Genomic DNA, 15,241 nt, shown 5'->3' on the forward strand with positions numbered 1-15,241 from the left:
TACAGGTAATATAGCTTAAACAGTAAAGAAAAGATGGCAAATTTATTAAAAGTAGATTATGCCTGCAATTTTGATGTTTCCCAATTCTAGTTATGTTAACATTCCTCAAAAAGCTTCTACTTATTTTCCAGACTTTGCTCTTGCAGACTAAGGATTTTTATAAATATTCAAGGATATTTTTGAAAAGAATGTGTTGTAATTGTCTTAAATTTTTTCTCTTAAGAGCTCTTTAAAGGATATGATCATTGCTTCTTGGCCTTTTGGCTAAGATCAAGTATAAAGAATATGATCACTCATTTTCCCAACATATATTCAAGCCATTAGATACTACAACATGATCTAAGATTGCTCATATTATGCTTTTCATAGCTACCTATATGACTTAAGCTACACTTGTGTTTCCTTACCTCCTCTTAAGTTTGATGTAAAATTAAAATAAATGTATTATCATATATATGGAATATTAAATATCAGTTGCGTGGAAAAAAAAGTGAAAAGGTAGCAAGAAATATGGCTACTTGATCCCATAAAAATTTTGTGAGAATCAATTATAAATAATTAAAAACGTTGTACCTTTAAAAGTCATAAAAAATAATCATATAGGATAGAAAATATAAACAATTATTTAATATTAATTACGATTTAACCCTTGACGATGTTTTTGATTTGTCTTTGCTTAATCACAAACCACTTTTTTCTTAACTTAAGAAAGTACATTACATGATTTCCATCTGTTTATTATTCTAATAGTTTCGATACTGTCCCTTTAACCATAGATTCTAGCTGTCAAGAATTCTCACATTAAAATCTATTTAAAAATCTTAAAATATATACCTAATAGCCTATATATAGGAAGAGTGTTTCATACTGATTTTAAAGTCCATTTATTTAATGTATTGTTGTATAATTTTTATAACATTAAATACACAGATCTGAAGTGTTGAGATAGATGAATTTGGACAATCGTATGCACCCACGTGACTGTCATAACTCACCATGTATAGAACATTTCCCTCATTCCAGAAACTTGATTTATACATATTTCCAGTCAATACTCCCAACCCTGAAGGCAACCCCTTTCCAATTCTTATTGCCATGTATTTTGCTGTTTTTTGTTAATAGCTTCATATAAATAGAATCATAAAGTGTGTGATTTCTGTATCTGCCTTCTTTCGTTCAATATGTTTTTGATGTTTCCCTATGCTTTGTGTGTTATTTTTTCTTTAGTTATTGATGAACAGTATTTCAATATTTGAATAAGCTACAATTTTTAATTCATTTTCCACTTGGATATTTGGGTATTTTCAGGTTTCTGGCTATTATGAATAATGATACTGTACACATTGTTGTAAAAATATTTTTTGTGGAAATCGTGAATAAATATCTAGAAGTAAAACTATTCTCTCCCTTTCTCTTTTTATTCATTTTCATCAGTCTCATCATTTGTATTAATCTTTTCAAAAGACCACCTTTTGGATTTGTCAAAAACAATATTTTCAATATTGTTTTCTATTTCTTTATTATTAATTTCCATTCTTATTTTTATTATTTTATTTTTCTAATTATTCTGTTCTTGTTTTTCTGATTTCTTAACGTAGAAAGTAAGTCATTGCTTTTACAAATTTCTTTTTTGCTAATAGAGGTATTTAAAACTATAAATGTTCTTTTAAGCACTGCTATAGTTGAATTTTAACATGTGTTTTTATTACTATTCAATTAGAAATATTCTCTAATTTCCTTTGTAATTTCCTCTTTGGACCTTATATATAAGCTTAAGATCTACTTATGTGTAATTTTTTTTTGTGAAGTAGGATTAGAGAATCATTTCTTCATATACAGATGTCCAATTTGGTGAAAAAAACTAGTCCTTCCCCACTGAATTACTTTGGTATATTTATGAAAAATTAGTTGACTATTTAATAAGTCTTGGCCAATTTTTGAATTCTTTATTCTGTTCCATTGATCCATATTCCACCCTTATCCTAGTGGTACTACTGTCTTTGTTACTGTAGCTTTGTAGTAAACCATGATCTCTAGTAGTGAGTCATTTATCATTATTCTTTTCCAAAATTGTTTTGTCTATTCTAGCTCTTTTGTATTTTCACAAAAGCTTTGGAGTTAGCATGTCAATTTCTATAAACATTGCTATTTTATTTATCTTTTCACTTTGAGAAAAAATATTATGGGAGGAAAAGAGCATAAGCATAATTTTTCTTAGATTTACATAGTTAAAAACATATACTTTATGAATGAATTTTGCTAAAGAAATAAACAATATTCCCTCCCTGCAATTTTTCCTATTTCTTTGAACTAAATAATTATAATTTTACTTAAATAAATGTAATTTATTTAAAATATTAAACAACTTAATGGTTTAATGTATTCATATAATTTATTATATACATTTATATACACATATATGAAAAATTAGTGTGACTTTATATCAAAGAAAAAAATTACAATATTTTCACATAGAAAGAAATGGTAATAGCTTTTTCATATTAAAACTTTATATTGTATGCTACATTTTTAATAAACAATTAACACTATTATAGAGGATTTTAATTATAATAAACTTTAAACTTTTAAAATATCTCATAGAAATATATACCAGATGGATTCACAGATGAATTCTACCAGACATACAAAATATAACTGATGCTAATCCTACTGAAACTGTTTTAAAACATCGAGAAGGAAGCAATCCTTCCTAACTCATTCTACAAAGACAGTATCACCCTGATACCAAAGCCAGGCAAAGACACAAAAACAACAGCAACAACAACAGCAAAACAACCAAAACTTCAGACCAATATCCCTATTAAACTTAGATACAAAAATCCTCAACAAAATATAATAGTAGCAGACCGAATCCAAAAGCACACCAAAAAGATAATACAACACTATTAAGCAGGTTTTATTTCAGAGATGCAAGGATGGTTCAATATACACATCTGAATAAACATGATTTATCACATAAACAAAATTAAAAATGGAAACCATATGATCATCTCAATAGATGCAGAAAAGCCATTTAGTAAGATTCAGCATCACTTTATGATAAAAACCCTCAAAAACCTAGGCATAGAAGGAATGTCAAAATAATAAAGGCCATACATGACAAACCCACAGGAAACATTATACTGAACAGGAAAAAATTGAAAGCATTCCCCCTAGAACTGGAACAAGAAAGAGAATATTCACTTTTACCATTCCTATTCAACATAGTACTGGAAGTCCTAGACAGAACAATATGGCAAGAGAAATAAATAAAAGGCATTCAAATTGGAAAAGAAGTCACATCATCCCTGTTTGCCAATGATATGATATTATCCCTAAAAAACACTAAAGACTCCACCAAAAGATTCCTAGCTATGAAAAATGAATTCTGTAAAAGTTCAGGGTACAATTCAACATACAAAAGAATCAGTAGCATATCTATACACCAATAACAAGCTGAGAACCAAATCAAGAAGTCAATCCCATTTACAATAACTACAAAATAAAATCAAGTACCTAGGAATACTTTTAACCAAAGAATTGAAAGATTTCTACAAAAAAAAATAACCTACAATACACATTAGAAAGAAATTGTAGATGACACAAACAAATGGAAAATATTCTGTGCTCAAGAATTAATTGGAAAACTCAATATCATTAAAATGACCTCACGCCTGTAATTTTAGCACTCTGAGAGGCTGAGGTGGGTGGATTGTTTGAGCTCAGGAGTTTGAGACCAGCCTCAGCAAGAGACAGACCCTGTCTCTACTGACAATAAAAAGAAATTAGCTGGACAACTAAAAATATATTTAAAAAAATTAGCCAGGCATGGCAGCACATGTCTGTCATCCCAGCTACTTGGGAGGCTGAGACAGGATTGTTTGAACCTGGGAGTTTAAGGTTGCCTAGGCTGATGCCATGGCACTCTAGCCTGGGCAACAGAGTGAGACTCTATCTCCAAAAAAAAAAAAAATCACACTGCTCAAAACAAAATACTAACATGAATTTTCACAGAATTAGATAAAAACAATCCCTAAGATTCACACGGAACCAAAAAAGAGCCTGAATAGCTAAAGCAATCCTAAGAAAAAGATACAAAGCTGGAGGTATCCCACTACCTGACATTGAATTATAATACAAGTAAACAAAACAGCATGGTATTAGTATAAAAAATAGATATATAAATCAGTGGAACACAACAGGGAATCCTGAAATAAAGCCCCATACCTACTGCCAACTGATCTTCTACAAAGTTGACAAAAACATACACTGGAAAAAAGATACCCTATTTGATAAATGGTGCTGGAAAAATTGGATTTCCATATGCAGAAGAATAAAATTGTAAAAGCAAAATCACTCCTGATTGAGAACCATTATTTAAGGTGCATCAAACTGAATTAAGTAACCAAAATTGCATGCTTTAAGTTTATCTGCTGGCACATGGACTGTATATCAAAGTTTTTTTCCTCACACTATTGTGAAGTATTTTTTAAACCAATGTAATCAATTTGTCAAATGTCTGCTTATTGGAAAAACCTGTACAGACATGTAGCATCATGGAAAAATAAGAAGGAAAGTTGTGGTGTTAAAGAAAAAGACTTTAGGGAAAAATTCCAAATTCTTAAGATACTGGCCATAAAATACCCAAAGCAGAAACTTCCTGAGTCTCCTGCTTTTTACATCATAGCTATTGGTAGGCATGCAAAGCAGTACAATCTCTTTGAAAACCCTTTCCCTTGACCCTGGTGTCAGGGACTCTCTCTCTGGTGTGTGGAGGAGCCTCTACTTCAGATCAAACTCACTGATGCCAATCACAAATGCCCAGAGCCACTTATTCTGAAGTTTCTGATGTGAGAAAATTTCATCATGGTCTCCTAGAAAAATAAAATTAAAGCAACTTTTGCCCATGCAGTATGATGTTTGCTATGGATTTGTCATATGTGGCTTTTATAATTTTGAGATATGTTCCTTATCCACCTAGTTTTTTGAGGATTTTCATCATGAAAGAGTGCTGAATTTTGTCAAAATTTTTGCATCTATTGAGATGATCGTATGGTCTTTGTTTTTGCTTCTGTTTATATGGTAAATTACATCCATGGATTTACATATGTTGAACCATCTTTGCATCCCTAGGATGAAGCCCACTTGGTCATTGTAAATTATTTTTTTGATGTGCTGTTGAATTTCATTTGCTAGTATTTTATTGAGGATTTTTGCATTCATAAGGAATATTGGCCAGCACTTTTCTTTTTTTGTTGTATCTTTTTTTGTTGTATCAAGGTGATACTGGCTTTATAGAATAAGCCAGTAGAATGAGTTAGGGAGGATTCCCTCTTTCTTAATGTTATGGAGTAATTTCTGCAGTATGGATATCAGTTCTTCTTTGTAAGTCTAGTAGAATTTGGCTGTGACTTCTTCTGGAATTTTTTACTGGAAGACTTTTTATTGCTTCAATCTTATTGCTTGTTATCAGCTTGTTCAGGAGTTCCATTTCTATCTGATTGAACCTCAGGAGTTTGTAAATTTCCAGGAATTTGTCCATTTCCTCTATGTTTTCTAGTTTATGTGCATAGACATTTTTGTAATAGTCATGGGTGATGTTTTGCATTTCTGTACTATCAGTTGTAATGTCTCCTTTTTCATTTCTAATTGAGCTTCTTTGAGTCCCTTCTCTTCTATTCCTGGTTAATCTAGAGAGAAGTCTATCAATTTTGTTTGTCTTTTCAAAGAAACAACTTTTTGTTTCATTGATCCTATGTGTTGTTAATGGTTTTCTATTTCATTTAGTTCTGCTCTGACTTTCCTTATTTGTTTTCTTCTGCTGGCTTTGGATTTGTTTTGTTCTTCCTTTTCTAGTTCTTTGAGATGTGACATTAAGTTGCTAGTTTGTGATCTTCCTGACTTTTTTTTCTTTTTTGAGACAGAGTCTTGCTTTGTTGTCTAGGCTAGGGTGAGTGCTATGGCAGCAGCCTAGCTCACAGCAACCTCAAACTCCTGGGCTCAAGCAATCCTACTGGCTCAGCCTCCCAAGTAGCTGGGACTACAGGCATGTGCCACCATGCCCGGCTAATTTTTTCTATATATATTAGTTGGTCAATTAATTTCTTTCTATTTATAGTAGAGACAGGGTCTTGCTCTTGCTCAGGCTGGTTTTGAACTCCTGACCTTGAGCAATCCACCAGCCTTAGCCTCCCGTAGAGCTAGGATTACAGGTGTGAGCCACCGTGCCGGGCCATCTTCCTGACTTTTTGATGTGGGCATTTAAGGCTATGAATTTCCCCCTTATTAATGCTTTTGCTGAGTCCCACAGATTCTGATGGCTATGTTGCCTTTGTAATTCACTTCAAGAAATCTTGATCTCCATCTTAATTTCTTTATTGACCCAATAATCATTCAGTAGCCATTTGTTTAATTTCCTGAGTTTGTGTAGAATTGAGTGTCTCTCTTGGAATCAATTTCTAGTTTTATACCACTATGGTCTGAAATGATACAGGGTAGGATTTTGATGTTTTAAAATTTGTTGAGTCATGCTTTGTGGCCTAAGATATGATCAGTCTTGGAGAATGTCCCATATGGTGCTGAAAAGAATGTGTATTCAGTAGTTATAGGTAGAATGTTTTATGAATATCTGTTAGGTCCATTTGTGTTAGGGTCTCATTAAATCCAGTGTTTCTTTATTTTCTGCGTTGATGATTTATCCAACTCTGACAGTTGGGTATTAAAGTCCCTGGAAATTTTGATACTACTATTTATTTCCTTGCTTAGCTCTAATAGAATTTGTTTTATGTATCTGGGAGCTCCTGTGTTCAGTGCATAAATATTTAGAATTGTTATATCTTCTTGTTGAATTGTTCCCTTTACCATTATATAATGAGCATCTTTGTCTTTTTTTACAACACCTGCTCTATTTTGCTTTCCATTTGTGTAGAATATTTTTTTCCATCCTTTCACATTGAACCTGGGTGTGTTCTTGTAGTTTAGATGTGTCTCCTGGAGATAGCAGATACTTGGGTCATGTTTTTTCATCCATTCAGCCAGCAGATGTCTTTTGAGTGAGCATTTAATTCGTTAATTTTGAGAGATAGAATTGATATGTGGGATGCTCTTCTGTTCATCATGTTGAGTAGCTTTATTTTACCTCTGGTGCTGTTGGTTTGTAAGAGTTGTGAGCTTTAGCTTTTTTGGGTGTGGTCAAAGCAAACAACCTCATCAAAAGTGAGCAAAAGACATGAAGCTTTTCAAAAGAAGATAGACAAATGGCCAGCCAATAAACATATGAAAATGCTCAGCATCAGCAATCATCAGGGAAATGCAAATTAAAACCACAGTGAGATATTACCTAACTCATGTTAGAATGTCTTCTATTAAAAAGTCCAAAAACAATTAGTCGTATTGCATTAGTATCCGAGGTTCCCATGAATGTCCATTAACTGAATAAACTGTGTCTATGCTGCTACTAAACTAGAGGTCTGACAAAATATAAGCCCAAACCAAAAGATGAACATGGAGTTTCAGTTCTAAAACTTTTTTGAGTTGGCTGAAAGTTGCCTATAAATTTTTTAGAAGGAAAGTTTTTAAAATTGAATATAAAGAAGAGGATTTCTCTATAAAAGGTTATTTCTGCATTTAAGAAAACCTACCTACAGAAACTTTGCAAAAAAATTGTGTTTTAAAAACAATGTATAGTGTATGTAGTTTTAGTTTGTTTTAGTTCTAATTAATTATACATACAATTGTGATTATACAGAGCCTTTGCACTGCTTAAAATACATTATTTGAAAACACATCTCCATCAAACCATCAAATAGAGAAATGTATATACTTGAAAGATCAAGTACCCCTGGAATATTTTAAAATTCACCTGTAAAAGAGTTAGGCTAAGGTTTTATTATTATTATTTTAGGCATGGACTAATAAGACCAATAAATATTTTCAAGTTGGCTTCCATGTTAGAACATAGTTCTCAGCTGGTAGAGCCTAGTGGTTCAACTGGAGTATAACTGCCTTGAATTATATCTAGGTTTTGTCCTTAATATTTATGTGAACTAGACCTCTCAGCTCTTAAGTTTTCTCATCTGTAAAATATAAAATAAGATATAGTGTTTATCTCCTAGGGATATTGTGAAAATGAAAACAGGTACTCATATAAACCATTTAGAAGACTACCTAAAATATAGTATGAGTTCTTTTAAATATTAACTGTTATTAATATTACTGGTTATAACCCAAATCACAACTCTAAATTTTGTCACAAAATTTCAAATTTGTACCCTTGCTTGCAGGGAATCTAAAAGGATAATGATTAAATCAGCAAATCCATCTTTAATGCATGAAAATAACTTAGACTGTAAGAACTAGGAACAAAGGCTAGTAATGGGAGTGAACACCATATCAAGATATCAAATATTTATAATTATATGATCTACAGGTATGTCGTGTTTTGTCTTTATTAATTATAATCTTGATTCCTCGATAACCTAATCTTGAAATCTATATTCAATAAGTGACAATAGTTATCCTATTTATTAGTATAATCACTAGCTAAGAACTATAAGAAGAAAATGAAATAAATGTGCTTCTTTGGCATAATCATGAACTACAAAAATCAGTTTCCTCTTTACAAAGGCTTAAAGTGGTTAATTGATTTGCCTATGGTCATAAAGCAACTAAGTGGTAGAATCAAAGCTAGAATTTAAGTCACATAACCCCTAGTTTAGTGTTCTTAACTGCTTCCTTCTAAATAGCAAAGTATTTCACATGCGTATTGAGAATTTACAAACTAACCTAATACATGCTTTCTCATGATTCTCACACACACAAAACAATCTGTGATATGAATAGGCCAGGGTTTATTGCTAATATATAAATATTCTGACAGTTCAGAAAGAGAGAATCCCAGAATATACCCATGTTACCATAGCTGGTAAGTGATATATCCAATTAAAACTAAATATACACACACACATACACAGAGACAAACATAATAAACAAGCTCAGTCACCTGACTCCAAATCTACTAGCTTTCCCATGTCTTTAACTGCTATATAATGCTTGGGTATCAAGAACTACGATCTATAATTAGCAAACATATATGAAGCGTGAACAGCTGAAATTAAGACTGCAATGGAATTTCAAATAATAACAGTCAGGCCTGTACACTATCACTTCATATCTGAAACAATGATCCCCACTGTTTTTCTTGTTGACACAATTCATTAAAACTTCTTAATATATACAAATAAAACTATCATAAGCCCCCAAATTCAAATCAGACAGCCTAACACAAAACATTTGTCATAATTTATCTTACAGTCAGAAAAAAGGAAAAATGAGAAAAATAAGAAAAGTTCAAAAAGGTCATTTCACTATCCCACCAGAGCTAAAGATCACTTTCAAGTATTCATTCAGATGTTTTTACAATTGCATGGATCCTACTGAGCTGCACATTCTACCAATTCTCAAGTGACTGTACCCAGAAGGTGGTGACTGTTTGACTGTCTGCCTACTTGCTTTTACTTTCATTTCCTGTGTGAGAGTGAGATTGCTCTTTGGGGACAGTTAAATCTACTTCAAGCATAAGAATCATTTGTCCCATGTGAAGTCAACTTCCATGAGTGGCTTTTCATTTCATCTCATTCACCCTGACTTTACAATTGTGATGCTTAGCATGATTGGATTTCATTTGGTTCCCTTCTGCATTATACAGTTCTCTTTCTTTCCAGGTAACTGAGGCCAAAATTTGAAGTCTCATGGTTCCAATGGCATTTTGGCAGGGACTGTCATCTGTAGACTGGGTTTATCTCTGCATTGTGCTTCTTGACTATTTGCTTGGTGAATACATATTCTATTAATGGCTCTCAGGTAGGAAGAAAAGAAGTCTCAGCGCAACACTAATACAAGGCAAAGCTTATGCTTTTTAAAATTTTCTTAGCAAGGCAAAATAAAGTTAGATAAATGGGATCAATTTCGTGACAACAGTTTCATAGTTTTCTCTCTAGTGAAGAAATGTTCCTTTATCTAATGGCTGACGATCTTGTACTATTATAATTACCTCTGAGCAATGTGTTATGGCTGAGGTCCCCAGCCCCCAGGCCATGGCCTGGTACCAGTCTGTGGCTTGTTAGGAACTGGCAGCACATCATGGCCTGAGCTCCACACTCCCCTGTCCCCTGTCCCGCCCATCCCCCTTTAATCCCTCCTCCACCCACCCCCAATCCTTCCCCAGCCCCCCAAATCCCCCATCTGTGGGCAAGTGAGGGAAGCTTCATCTGTATTTACAGCCGCTCCTCATCACTCTCATCACCACCTGAGCTCTGCCTCCCCCTGCCCCTGCCACCCAGCCCCCATCTGTGGAAATATTGTCTTCCGAAAAACCAGTCCCTCGTGCCAAAAAGGTTGGGGATCTCTGCATTATGGTACAAAATATGTATTACATCCAAAGCTATGGGTTTTCATTTAATTTTAGCAGTGCAACAAAAGCAAACATTCATTCAAAAACTCACAAACTTAGAGGAGCACAATGTACCAGTAAGATAATACTTAAGGTAGAAAAAGTAACTAGAGAGGTAGTTTTCTTTCAAACAGAAAGCTCTCATTAAGATCATAATTTAAACTGCCACAGATATAAATATGTAAGAATGCATATTTTGTAATTACAAACTAGAGGCTTTCCTCTTTAAAAAGTTGGATTTAACACATTAAGTCTGAAAAAATTTTCCCCAAAGGGGTGGCATTTAAAAAAAATTCATCAAGGGTAAGCAGGTAGCTGATAAGTAGGAGGAAGAAGCAAAGTGTTTCAAGGAGAAAGTGGCAATAGTTGAATGCCCACAGAGAGATTAGGTAAGCAAGTAAGTCTTCCTTCTTAAAACATTCTACTCTTAAATGTCATTTTTCTCTGTTTATTTTTATGATTATCCAATTCTTAAAATCTTCCACAGTTTCATCTTTTTTCTCCATCTTTGAAGGTTTTATTGCTTATCTTCTTTTTTTCTCTACGTTTGTACGCTCCTCGCTACCACGGCTTCAACTACATTTCATATTAACTGTTCCTAAATGCAAATATTTTAATTCATTTAAAAACTCTTAAGGATTACTATTCCAGAAAGTAATCATGAAAAACAACAATACAGGTTGCCCCTTCTTTTAGCAAGTTTAATGTAAGGAGAGAGTAACAGCTACATGAACAGAGTATGATGTGATTAAATGTGAAATGATCATATTGACATTTTATATGTCTCTCAGGTAGTTGCATGGGGAGTGGATTTGACAGAGAGTCCACAAGCAAGACCTTTTGGTAGAAATTTGTTTCAGTAATGCTAACAAGAAAGAATTAGGGTCCAGACTAATGATATTACAATGGAGAGGAGCCCAGGATGACTCACAAGGTTGTGCATGCATGTTTTGTTTTGTGTTGCTGTGGTCTAAGTTGTTAATGTCTGGGTTGATAGTAATGGCCTTCTTGCTGTCATTGTCATTTCTGCAGGCTTCAGAGCAGGTTTGACTGGAGGAATAGAAATGATGACATCAGTTTTGAATATGGTGAGTTTGACATATTTTTAAAATGTCCGAGTGGGGCAATAAAGAGGTAGTTAAAAATTGGGGACCTAAACTCAGACAAGTTGGGGAAAATTTTTGGCAGATTGTGTCAGATAGGTAAATAAAAGGAATGAGAAAAAAATCTAAACATTGCCCTATTTTCAAGAGTAAGTCACAATTTCATCCTCTCTCCTGAGCTGCCAACTCACAAAAGCATTATGTGTATCAGTACCCATGTATATTTCTAATTCAGTATCTTAAACTACCTACCTTTCTGTGAAGGTCAATTCTACTTATTGTATTCTATAATATATGTCTATTAAAGTTGCTATTATTTTTTCAGTTATGAATTGCCTAACCTTAAATATTTTTTTTTCTTTGTCTGCTTGGGACCCTTACAATCCAACTGATTCAACTTATGTAATATTTCTTTATGTTCATCCAAACTTCACATTCTCGCTGCCATTGACCTACTTCAAGCACTCAAAATCTCTTATCTGGTCTGCTCCATAGTTTCCTAAATTGCTCTATTTCTATTGTCTCTATACTCCAATAACTTTCCAAGATCCTCAAGGTTTACCTTTTCAAAATAGAAGTTGAATCCTATAGTATCTCTAGTTAATATTCTGAAAGAGTGTGACTTTACCAAAATAATAAGTTCTGAGGCCTCCTGGTTGAAATCCTATAATTTATGTACCAAATTACCTTCCCAGATGTATCTCTCAATTCATTCCACCAGGAATTATAAACTCCAATTCACACCAAGTGTTTGTGCTTCACATATCCTCTCAACTCTCTTTTGAGTTCTCTTGTGACTTTCTCTTTGTTTTTTTTCTCAACCAAGTGTACTCTTCCTGTGGTTTTCAACCCAGCTAAACATTACCCATGTTTTAATCTCTACATTAAATGTAATTTTAAGTAAATCTTCCTTAATACTTTAATCAGAGGTAAATATTCCTTCTGCTCTACTCTGGTAGCAATTCTCTTTGAGCACCTGTTTAATTCTGCATCATAATATGTCAATCCTTATGGCTAATACCTTTATCTTTCATGATTCCCATTAAAACCACAACAGATAGAGGAGAGCTAGTCAAGAATAACTATATGGTTTAAGGTCACCTGATTCAATCCCATATCAAGAATCTAAACAGCTACAATTAGGGAAAAAAACCTCAAAATCCTATGTATTTTCCAGGAGCAATGAACACATTTTAAATTGCTTAGTTACCTAAATATTTAGCAAAGCAAGATCATGTTTGATAGAGATCATTTAAAATCATTTTACTTAATAACTTGTGTTGTTTCAATCAAATATTTTATATATCATTGTTCAATGATCCAGAATGTTCCATGGGTTATGTAACTAAAAGTTAGAGGTAATTGGGCCAAGGAGTCCTCAGCTCTAAAGAATTAAGTTTTTCTTGTACTAAACAGCTTATGAATCACAAAAAATTGAGAGGAGCTTTTGCTTATCCCAGATCCATCTAATCTACAGATGAAAAAGTGTTTGGGGAAATTGGGTTACTCCTACAGAAACAATCTTTAACACAGACTGAATTATTTCATCTCTTGGCTTATCTAACCAAAATTTTTCCTAAATGCATACAATGGTCTATGGTAGAGTCCAAGTGTCTTAATTTGAATTAGAGCTTATTTTATCCTTCATAAACCAACAATATTCTCTAGATTCCCATGTCCTTTATTCAGGGGACATTGAACCTTTGTTTTCTTCTGCAGACAATAGCCCTGGGATTGAACACTTTGTATAGCCAGAACATGGCCGGCTTATTATACCCGAAGTGCAGAAGACAAAGGATGTGTTGGCAAGTGTTCTTCCTGAGACAAAATAGAAATACCTGGTTACAAACATCACTAAACCACTGTAGTCCTGGTTCTCCCATAAATACTAATGAATAGTTTGGGGACTTAAGAGATATTCCCAGAATAATCATGAATAATCAAAATAGAAGGGACCTACCCTCATGAGCTATCATAGGAAAAAAGAGCACATCTTGGATTCCCAACTTACTGATGTCTATAGGTGGGAAACAGTCTCAGTTGTTTTAGTTCCTTGTTCAGACTGAGGGCAGAAAGAGAAAATCCTCAGTAATTGGAAAGTTCCCTCTGATTCCTTATTCTAATCCCCTGACCTTAATGTTTATCCAACAAATCCCTTACTCTTCCTGTTACTTGTCTCCTTTAGGACTTTTGGGATTACTTTGCCCTCAGTTCATCCATATTCACCTGCTATACATCCCCTGAGCCACATAATATTTTCTTAGAATAGGGCGTTCTACATATACCTAGAAAATGTCATTTGTTGTACAATAGTTGCTTAATAATCCATTAAATCTATCTATTGTATGCTTACAACTAAAATATTTTAAGATTCTTATTAATAATAAGACACAATTTCAGACCATAAATGATATGTTGAGATGCATCTTAAAGATAAATATTAACTAAGATTTTTCTTTATTCCTTCATATTCAAATAATCAATCAATTTCAGTTTGTATTCAACAGGCTCATAGCATAGAAAACGGGGAATGAAAACCCAAGTATTAATTAACTGATATATACCAGATCTTATATATGTATTTTCATACATGCTGTTTATTTAAACCTCACAGAATACTATTAGGTTTATTGGTGAAGTAACCAAGAGTCAGATAAGTAAATTTTCCAATATCACGGAGCTAGTATTTAAATCCAAATCTGTGTCACTTCGTAGCAGTCATAGTCTAGTAAGTTAGAAACTACTCTAAATTATTTGACCTAAGGGAACTTACTATAGGAAAATGGATACACAAGGGATAGAAACAGTAAGGAGCCAAACAGGCAACTCAGAAATATCTATTTGTGAGAATACCTATTTCTGGAGGCTAACTCCACCCTAAGGCTGAAGGGAAATAGAAATAGCCTGACCAGGACCCAAAATACAGAGCCCCCAGTGGCGTCTAAGATCATAGAGGAAGGTAAACCAGGTGAACCAGAGAACATGCAGGAAATTCAGGTATTTCTATAAACTCTTCTTGAGGGACTTAAAGAAAAAAATAAGGAAGAAATACTTCCATTTTTCCACCTTCCAGGTTTTTGTCAGTGCCTCTTACTGGTCAATTTTATTCAGAAACCAGTTGCTAAAGGAATCTGGGAAATGTTCTCTATGGCTTAGTGCAAAAGAAGGCAATGGCAAAAAAATTGGTCTAAGAGCAAACAGGTAAATGCCAGCATAGATTACAGAATGCTGCACAGCACAATAAAGTGAGCAGTGTAAACAAACACATACAGATAGAAAGTATGAAGTACATTCTGGAATAATAAGCAGTATAGTATGGCTGCTGCATATGAATCATTTGGAAACATTAGACTGTAATGTAACAACATTGGGAAACATGAGGCCTGGGCTAAGTTGTTAAAATTTAACTTAATGAGAAGACAATTTGGACCAGGCACATGATACAACTGGTATATTGTTTAGAAAATATTAATTTGAAAATTGCACATAGAATGGTCTTAAGAAGACAGAGAGGACTGAAGAATGTAGCCTAGCAAGGAAGTGATTGTAATACTTTAGGGGTAAAATGATAAGAACAATGTGGTGAAGAGATACAAGTTATTGTTCATCTAATATGTGCTAGCTATTATTCTATATAATTTATATACACACGTTATCCGAGCTGATTCTCATGACAATTCTTCAGGGT

Source organism: Microcebus murinus, chromosome 7, assembly GCF_040939455.1.
Source record: "Microcebus murinus isolate Inina chromosome 7, M.murinus_Inina_mat1.0, whole genome shotgun sequence".
NCBI lineage: Eukaryota > Metazoa > Chordata > Mammalia > Primates > Cheirogaleidae > Microcebus > Microcebus murinus.